This window comes from Heptranchias perlo, chromosome 33 (assembly GCF_035084215.1).
Source record: "Heptranchias perlo isolate sHepPer1 chromosome 33, sHepPer1.hap1, whole genome shotgun sequence".
Lineage (NCBI taxonomy): Eukaryota > Metazoa > Chordata > Chondrichthyes > Hexanchiformes > Hexanchidae > Heptranchias > Heptranchias perlo.
Window position 1 is genome coordinate 19,193,616 of NC_090357.1, and position 8,397 is coordinate 19,202,012.

Genomic DNA, 8,397 nt, shown 5'->3' on the forward strand with positions numbered 1-8,397 from the left:
AATATTACATTGCCAAGACTTGCTGAATTGTTGAAACAAGGACTGACGTATTCCTACCTCCTGCAATGTGGCATGGAGATCCTGCACTGGCACTCATGGAGAAAATGAAATTTAAGTCACAAATCATGATGTTAATACTATATTGAGACAGTATACCAGGAATGCAATTTAGCTTGTATTTATCACCATTCTTTTACATTGAAGCAGATCATGAGAACTTAAACTGCTTTTCTGTTCCTTTACAGGTAGTTTTCCAGTCCGAACTGTGACAATGCCAATCTTCGTGGTGTCTGTCATTTTATTACTGATCTGGGCCAGTAGATGGAAAGGTAAATTAACAGTGGCTGACTAGAGGCACAAATGTGAAGTGACGGTTTTAATAGCCATTAACTCATTCACCACTTGATGTGATTTGGTTTAGTTAACAGAATTTGGAGTGAGAAAAAAAAAATCAAGCCACCAAACCTGCTCAATAAGATATTCCTCCAATGCTTGGTCATGGGACAATGATAGACAGCATCATTATTGCAGCTGTTCAGAGTGGTTGCAAGATGCAGTAAATGAAGTGTCACAGAGATAGCATGTCACAAATGATGGATGCTATTCAGTACATAATCTGTGCATCAAATGAAATGGTAATTTAAATAGATGATGGTAAACAAATATTAATGGAACTATGTGGAAAGGTGTTTGATTTGTTCTGAAATACAGGGACTTAAGTTAGAATAAGATCATAAAAAAATACACATTTCTGAAAATTATTAGCAATGCACAATAATTTGGGAGGTGGTTGAGAGATGTATTTACATGTCGTAAGCTAAATTATTTCATTAAAGAAATCTGAGCTTTCCTCAGGACTGTAATGCCATGTGGTGGCTTGGAAGGACCTGGTAGCATAGAAATGTAATGTTGTGGTCACCTTCACAGCCTGGCAGAGCTGTCCCTGTGTGAGCAGGTCCTGTTCAAGGAGACAGCATGATTCAGTCACAGTCTCTCTCAGGTATTACAGACAATAAAGGGAGATAGGTGTGCCAAATCCTGAACATGTTATTCATGCGACAAGGACAAGAGTGTGTCAAATGCATCAGGTGAAATTACGCCTGCTTGCCTTTCCTTCACATCAATTTTTCCTCTTCTAAATCGAGGAGTACCGTAGGAATTCCCATGCTGAAATATTAGCATGTTGCCAGTAAAATAGCAGCAGTCAGCAAGACTGTGCTGGCCAAAGGATTCTGCAGCATCAGTGTTGCAATGCAAAAATAAAGCACCAAACACCACCAAGATAACGCACAAACAGGAAACCAAAAATATATAAAAGAGCGCCTTCAATAAGTAATAATCAAACAGAGCTTTAAGAAATAACCTCCCCAATGCCACAACAGAAATCCCAGCAGCATATAAAGAATGACCAGGTGAAAAAACACAGATTGCAAAATTTTCTTAATAATACATAATCATCTTATTTCACAGATAAGTACTGCCCTCGCAATTGTGGGTAAGTCACAATCTAACCTGTTACTCTTTTAGTATAAATGATAGATTGAACAACTGTTTGAGCTAATCTGCACCAAATAACATGCACATTTACAAACACCAAGCTACAAAACTTAATCATTGCAGTATACAGTTCCGGAAACTCTAAAGCTTAGACTCAATGACCAGCGGCTGACTCCACAGCCTTACTTCATTTGGCACTATGCTAGACAGCAGAGTTTGGATGAACTGAAGTTTACAGAGTGAAGCATAGGAAGCCGGCCAGGAGAGCATTGCAATAGTCAAACCTGGAAGTAACAAAGGCATGGCTGTGGGTTTTATCAGAAGATGGGTTAAGGCAGGAGCTGAGGCGAGTGACATTATGTTGATGGAAGTAGGCGATCTTTATGATGGAAAGGATATGGGGTTCGAAGCTCAGCTCTTGGTCGAATAGCTTACTGAGGTTGCAAACAGTCTGGTTCAAACTGAGACAGTTGCAGGGGAGGGGGACGGAATCTGTGACCAGGGTACGGAGTTTGCGGTAGGGACCGAAGATTACGGCTTCAGTCCCACTTAGACTGGATGTTGGATAAGCAGTCTGACAGCACAGAGGCAATGGAGGTGTTGAGACAGGTAGAGGAGAGGTAGAGCTGCGTGTCATCAGCGTACATGTGGAAGTTGACCACATACCTTCGGATGATGTCACCAAGGGACCGTGTATAGATCCTTGGAGGACTCTGGAAGCAACAGTTAAGGGGCTGGAAGAAAAGCCATTGCTGGAGATGCTCAGCCTAAGATTGGATGGATAAGAGTGGAACCAAGCGAGGGCAGTCCCACTGAGCTGGACAATGTAGGAGAGGCATTGGAAGAGGATGGTGTGACTAATCATTTTGGAGGCTGCAGAGACGTCGAAAGGCTTGGAGTGGCCTGGTGCACCACGGTCACAGTCACAGAAGATGTCATTTGTGACTTTGATTAGGGCTGTTACAGTGATGTGGCAGGGGTGGAAACCTGATTGGACAGATTCAAACAGAGCTACAGGAAAGATAGGTACAGATTTGGGAGATGAGAACACATTCAAAGAATTTGGCGGGGAAAGGGAGGTTGGAGATAGGGCAGTCGTTTACAATGACAGAGAGGTCGAGGGTGAGTTTTTCGAGGAGAGGGTGACGAAATCGGTTTTAAAACAGTGAGGGATAGTACTTGAGGAGAGGGAATCATTTACAATGTCAGCTAGCATAGGGACCAAGAAGGAAAGTTGGATTATCAGTAATTTTGTGGGATTGATGTCTGCGAGGAGCTCAGAGACGGCATGAGGGAAGATGGGAGAAAAACTAAGAAAGACAGGGGTTCAGGGCAGGAGGAAGCCTGGGGGGTCGGGGGTGGTTAGGCTTGGTAAGCATAGAGAAGTAGCAGAAGCAGCTGAATGGATGGTCTCAGTCTTAGTGACTAAGAAGTCCATGAGCTCCTCACCCTTGTTGTTGAAGGTGAGGGTGAATGGGGGCAGGAGTGAGGTGTTTAAAGAGATAGTTAGTAGTGGAGAAAAGAAGAATGAATTAAATGCCAAGACTGTAGACTGAAGTAAATAAACCAAACACATGAACTCAGGACAAGTGCACTTAGAGATGCTATCTGGTGTATATAACTTACAAATGATACATTTGAGATGTGGCCGTTTACTGGAACTTCACACTAACAAAGCACAATTCAGAGAGAAAGGAGAAAATCTAATCACAGTAGCACTAGAGACTATAGACACAAAGGGCTCAATTTTGAAATGGTGGCAGGTTGGCAGCGGGGGGGTGAAGATGCAGTGGCAAACCTGAATTTAAAAAAACTTACCGTTTCTGAAGCGATCGCAATGTAATTGATGGTGATTAAAGTTGTTTCCGGGTTTCACGCCCGGCAGCCAGCCTGATTGACAGGCTGGCTGCCGACAGAAACTGAAACACCGAGGGGGTTGGGGGGGAAAGAGAGAAAGAGAAAGAGAGAGCGAGACGAGTCATCCAGCGCTGGAACGGAAGATCGGGGGGGGGGGGGCGGGGAGGGGGAAGATCAGCGGGGGGGGAGGGCGGTGGAAAGAGTGGAAGATTAGGGCGACATCGGGGGGAGGGGGAAAGAGGGGGAGATCGGAGAGGGAGATATCGGACATCAGAGCAGGTTGGAAAGGTAGGTTGATTTTGTGTTTTAACTTTGTGCAATGGTTTGTTATTTCATTTATTTTTTTTTCTTTTTGCCTGATCTGGCCAGGCGAGAATCAGAAGCCGTGGGAAAGCCGCCCAGGTAAGTTAAAAATCATTCTAACTACCTAATATGTCACAAGTAAAATGCCTTAAGTATCTCAATGAGGTACATTTGGTTCTTTAACTATGATCCCGCCGGCTTTAATAGCGCACACAGGTGGGTTTGTGGGAAACTCGGAAGTCAGCGGGCTGGAGCCGGCTTCTGAACCTGCTCTGCCTTTCTGCAATTTTCGCAGCCCCGCCCCCCCCCGCCCCGGCAATTTAAATTTAAAATTGAGCCCAAAATGTTAGTTTGTCTGAACCCTGAGTTTTGTCAAAGGTATTTGTTTTTGGCTATAAACTGACATGGTAGAGATAATAGCGTCAAATACATTCCACTTAATTTCAAATTTTGTTTGGCACCATTTATGGTTTTAATAGTCATTAAGATAAATCAATGGTCATTACACCAACAGATACAGAATTTATTAAATGTCATTTTAACATTGCATTTGATGCTAAAATTTCATCTCCAAGGAGAATACTGCACAGTTACATTCTCCACCCAGCTCCTCCACGCCATCCCGAACAACTTTTAGTCATTCCTACAACGTAATTATCTGCTCTCCAACATACCATCACAAATAATATTCATTTCATTCCCCTCAGAGCACAGATCATTTAGCTTCACGTTATAACTCAGAGGCAGAAGTATTGGCATCATGGTTTTAGAAGCAATAAGCCACTCAAATCCACCAGACCTCAGCGAGGATTTGATAAATTAAATTACAGGACAATAACTTGGTTGGATTATCAGAAAACCATTTTTTCAGCTAATCTAGTCCTAGAACTTTTATTTCAAAATGTGGACATGCAAAAGACATAGCAAATCATCCTTTGACATGAAAGCTTGAATTACCTGGTCAGCAATATTGGCAGCTAATCACGGTCTGATGAGTTAATTCATCGTTGGCACAGTGAAGGTTAAATGGATTGGGTGGAATCATTGACAGGGTAGTTTGTACTATGTCTATGGAAGAAGCTGATTTGATGGACTAAATTACCTTGCTTATTCTGTGCTTTATGTTCTTAGATCACCTTTAAATGAGCTTCACTGCAGCAGAATGATAGAATCATCCCTCACAGGTTTGCCATTTTGTTTACCCATTAGGAATTCAAAGGAACAGGGGAACCAATGGAGAGCGGTTGAAAGTGACAAAGTAGAAGATGTTGATGCTCAAAAGGACGAAATAACATCCTCAGAATTCTGAGCATCGAGGGAATCTCATTCACAAGCTCTTCATCTTTTTTTTTACAAAGTACCATTTAGACCAGAATCTCTTTTGTGCTGAGCCCCCACTTTCAGAGACTCATGTCCCATGTGTACCCCCTCCCCTTTTCTAAGAAACAGTATTTTTGTACAGAACAAGAGAATATTATTTTCTTGGCGAATATAACATCTGTGGATGTGGTTTATTTGGATTTTCAGAAGGCCTTTGATAAAGTACCATGTAAGAAGTTAGTGTGCAAAATTAAAGCACATGGGATTGGCGGTAATATACTGGCATGGATTGAAAATTGGTTAACGCACAGGAAACAGAGAGTAGGAATAAATGGGTCTTTTTCGGGGTGGCAGGCAGTGACTAGTGGGGTACCGCAGGGATCGTTGCTTGGGCCCCAGCTATTCACAATATATATCAATGATTTGGATGAGGGAACCAAATGTAATATTTCCAAGTTTGCTGATGACACAAAACTAGGTGGGATTGTGAGCTGTGAGGTGGATGCAAAGAGGCTTCAATGTGATTTAGACAAGTTGAGTGAGTGGGCAAATACATGGCAGATGCAGTATAACGTGGATAAATGTGAAGTTATCCACTTCGGAAGGAAAAACAGAAATGGCAGAGTGTTATATAAATGGTGTTAGATTGGGAAATGTTGATGTACAAAGCGACCTGGGTGTCCTTGTACACCAGTCACTGAAAGCAAACATGCAGGTGCAGCAAGCAGTTAGGAAGGCAAATGGTACGTTGGCCTTCATTGCAAGAGGATTTGAGTACAGGAGCAAGGATGTCTTACTGCAGTTATACAGGGCCTTGGTGAGACCACATCTGGAGAATTGTGTGCAGTTTTGGTCTCCTTACCTAAGAAAGGATATACTTGCCATAGAAGGAGTGCAGTGAAGGCTCACCGGACTGATTCCTGGGATGGCAGGACCATCGTATGAGGAGAGATTGGTTTGACTCGGCCTGTATTCACTCGAGTTTAGAAGAATGAGAGGGGATCGCATTGAAACATATAAAACTCTGACAGGGCTAGACAGACTGGATGCAGGGAGGATGTTTCCCCCGGTTGGGGGGTCCAGAACAAGGGGTCACAGTCTCAGGATACGGGGTAGGACATTTAGGACTGAGATGAGGAGAAATTTCTTCACTCAGAGGGTGGTGAACCTGTGGATTTCTCTACCACAGAAGACTGTGGAGGCCAAGTCACTGAATATATTTAAGAAGGAGCTAGATAGATTTCTGGACACAAAAGGCATCAAGGGGTATGGGGAGAGACCGGGAATATGGTATTGAGATCGAGGATCAGCCACGATCATATTGAATGGCGGAGCAGGCTCGAAGGGCCGAATGGCCTACTCCTGCTCCTATTTTCGTTGTTTCTTTGTTTCTATAATATTGCTCAAGATCTCGCATCCCAACCCTTTGACAAAACAAAATTTTTGCCTAAAAAACTGCAAAGGCTCCTCTCATGGCACTGTTCTCTCAGCTAAGAGTGTTATAACGCATAAAATGATGTTCTATTCCTCAATGATAAGCACAGGCTCATCCTGCTGATTTAGTTCATTTCATTTTATTTAATTACCAGTGCAAAAAATGTAATTGCATTCTAGGGAGGAGATGGCTGCATAATTGAATGGAAACATTTCTTTCCACAGGCCTGAAAACAAACTCAGTCATTACTATGCAAAGTGAAAATGACCCAAAAGCTTATACGTAGGAACAAAGGAACAGGAGTAGGCCATTCAGTCCCTCGAGCCCGTTCCGCCATTTGATAAGATCATGGTTGATCTGTGATCTAACTCCATATACCTGCCTTTGGTCCCTTAATACCTTTGGTTGGCAAAAAGCTATCTATCTCAGATTTAAAATTATCAATTGAGCTGGCATCAATTGCCGTTTGTGGAAGAGAGTTCCAAACTTCTACCATCCTTTGTGTGTAGAAATGTTTTCTAATCTCACTCCTGAAAGGTTTGGCTCTAATTTTTAGACTGTGCCCCCTACTCCTGGAATCCCCAACCAGCAGAAATTATTTTTCTCTATCCACCCTATCTGTTCCCCTTAATATCTTATAAACTTCGATCAGATCACCCCTTAACCTTTGAAACTCTAGAGAATACAACCCCAATTTGTGTAATCTCTCCTCATAACTTAACCCTTGAAGTCCGGGTATCATTCTAGTGAACCTACGCTGCACTCCCTCCAAGGCCAATATGTCCTTCCGAAGGTGCGGTGCCCAGAACTGCTCACAGTACTCCAGGTGCGGTCTAACCAGGGTTTTGTATAGCTGCAGCATAACTTCTGCCCCCTTGTACTCTAGTCCTCCATAGATATAAAGGCCAGCATTCCATTAGCCTTATTGATTATTTTCTGCACCTGTTCATGACACTTCAATGATCGATGTACCTGAACCCCTAAGTCCCTTTTACCATTTGGAAAGTACCCTGTTCTATCCTATTTTGGTCCAAAATGGATGACCTCACATTTGCCTACATTGAATTCCATTTGCCATAGTTTTGCCCATTCACCTAATCTATCAATATCCCTTTGTAAATTTGTGTTTTCATCTCCACTGCTTACAATGCCACCAATCTTTGTGTCATCGGCAAAATAGATATGAGACTTTCTATAACTTATCTAAGTCGTTAATAAATATTGTGAATAATTGAGGCCTCAAGGCAGATCCCTGCAGGACTCCACTAGTCACATCCTGCCAATATGAGTACCTACCCATTATCCCGACTCTCTGTCGCCTTTCGCTCAGCCAACTTCCTAACCAAGTCTGTACTTTTCTCTCGATTCCATGGGCTTCTATCTTCGCTAACAGTCTCTTATGAGGTATTTTATCAAATGCCTTCTGGAAGTCCATATAAATAACATCCATTGACATTCCCCTGCCCACTACTTTAGTCACCTCTTCAAAAAAATTCAATCAGGTTTGTCAGGCACGACCTACCTTTCACAAATCCATGCTGGCTCTCTCTGATTAACTGAAAATTTTCGAGGTGTTCAGTCACCCTATCCTTAATTATAGACTCCAGCATTTTCCCCACAACAGATGTTAGGCTAACTGGTCTATAATTCCCTGGTTTCCCTCTCTCTCCTGTCTTAAAAAGCGGAGTGACATGTGCAATTTTCCAATCTAGAGGGACGGTTCCTGAATCTAGAGAACTTTGAAAGATTATAGTTCGGGCATCTGCAATGTGCTCATCTATTTCCTTTAAAATCCTGGGATGGAAACCATCTGGTCCTGGGGATTTTTCACTCTTTAGTGCTATTATTTTCTTCATTACTGTTGTTTTACTTATGTTAATTTTATTGAGTCCCTGTCCCCAATTCAATATTAGTTTTCTTGGGATTTCTGGCGTGCTATCCTCTGTGTCAGTACTTACAGTAGAAAAAAGTAATTATTCATCATG

The 8,397-nt window shown here is 42.4% G+C and overlaps 1 long non-coding RNA gene across 1 annotated transcript; it reads left to right on the forward strand.

Annotated features, from left to right (window-relative positions):
• Positions 1 to 269: 269 nt before the first annotated feature.
• Positions 270 to 5,098, forward strand: LOC137301323 (uncharacterized). Its single transcript, XR_010958275.1, has 4 exons — positions 270 to 329; positions 1,471 to 1,495; positions 3,724 to 3,756; positions 4,867 to 5,098. It is a non-coding gene; the product is annotated as an uncharacterized lncRNA (long non-coding RNA).
• The last annotated feature ends 3,299 nt before the right edge of the window (positions 5,099 to 8,397 follow it).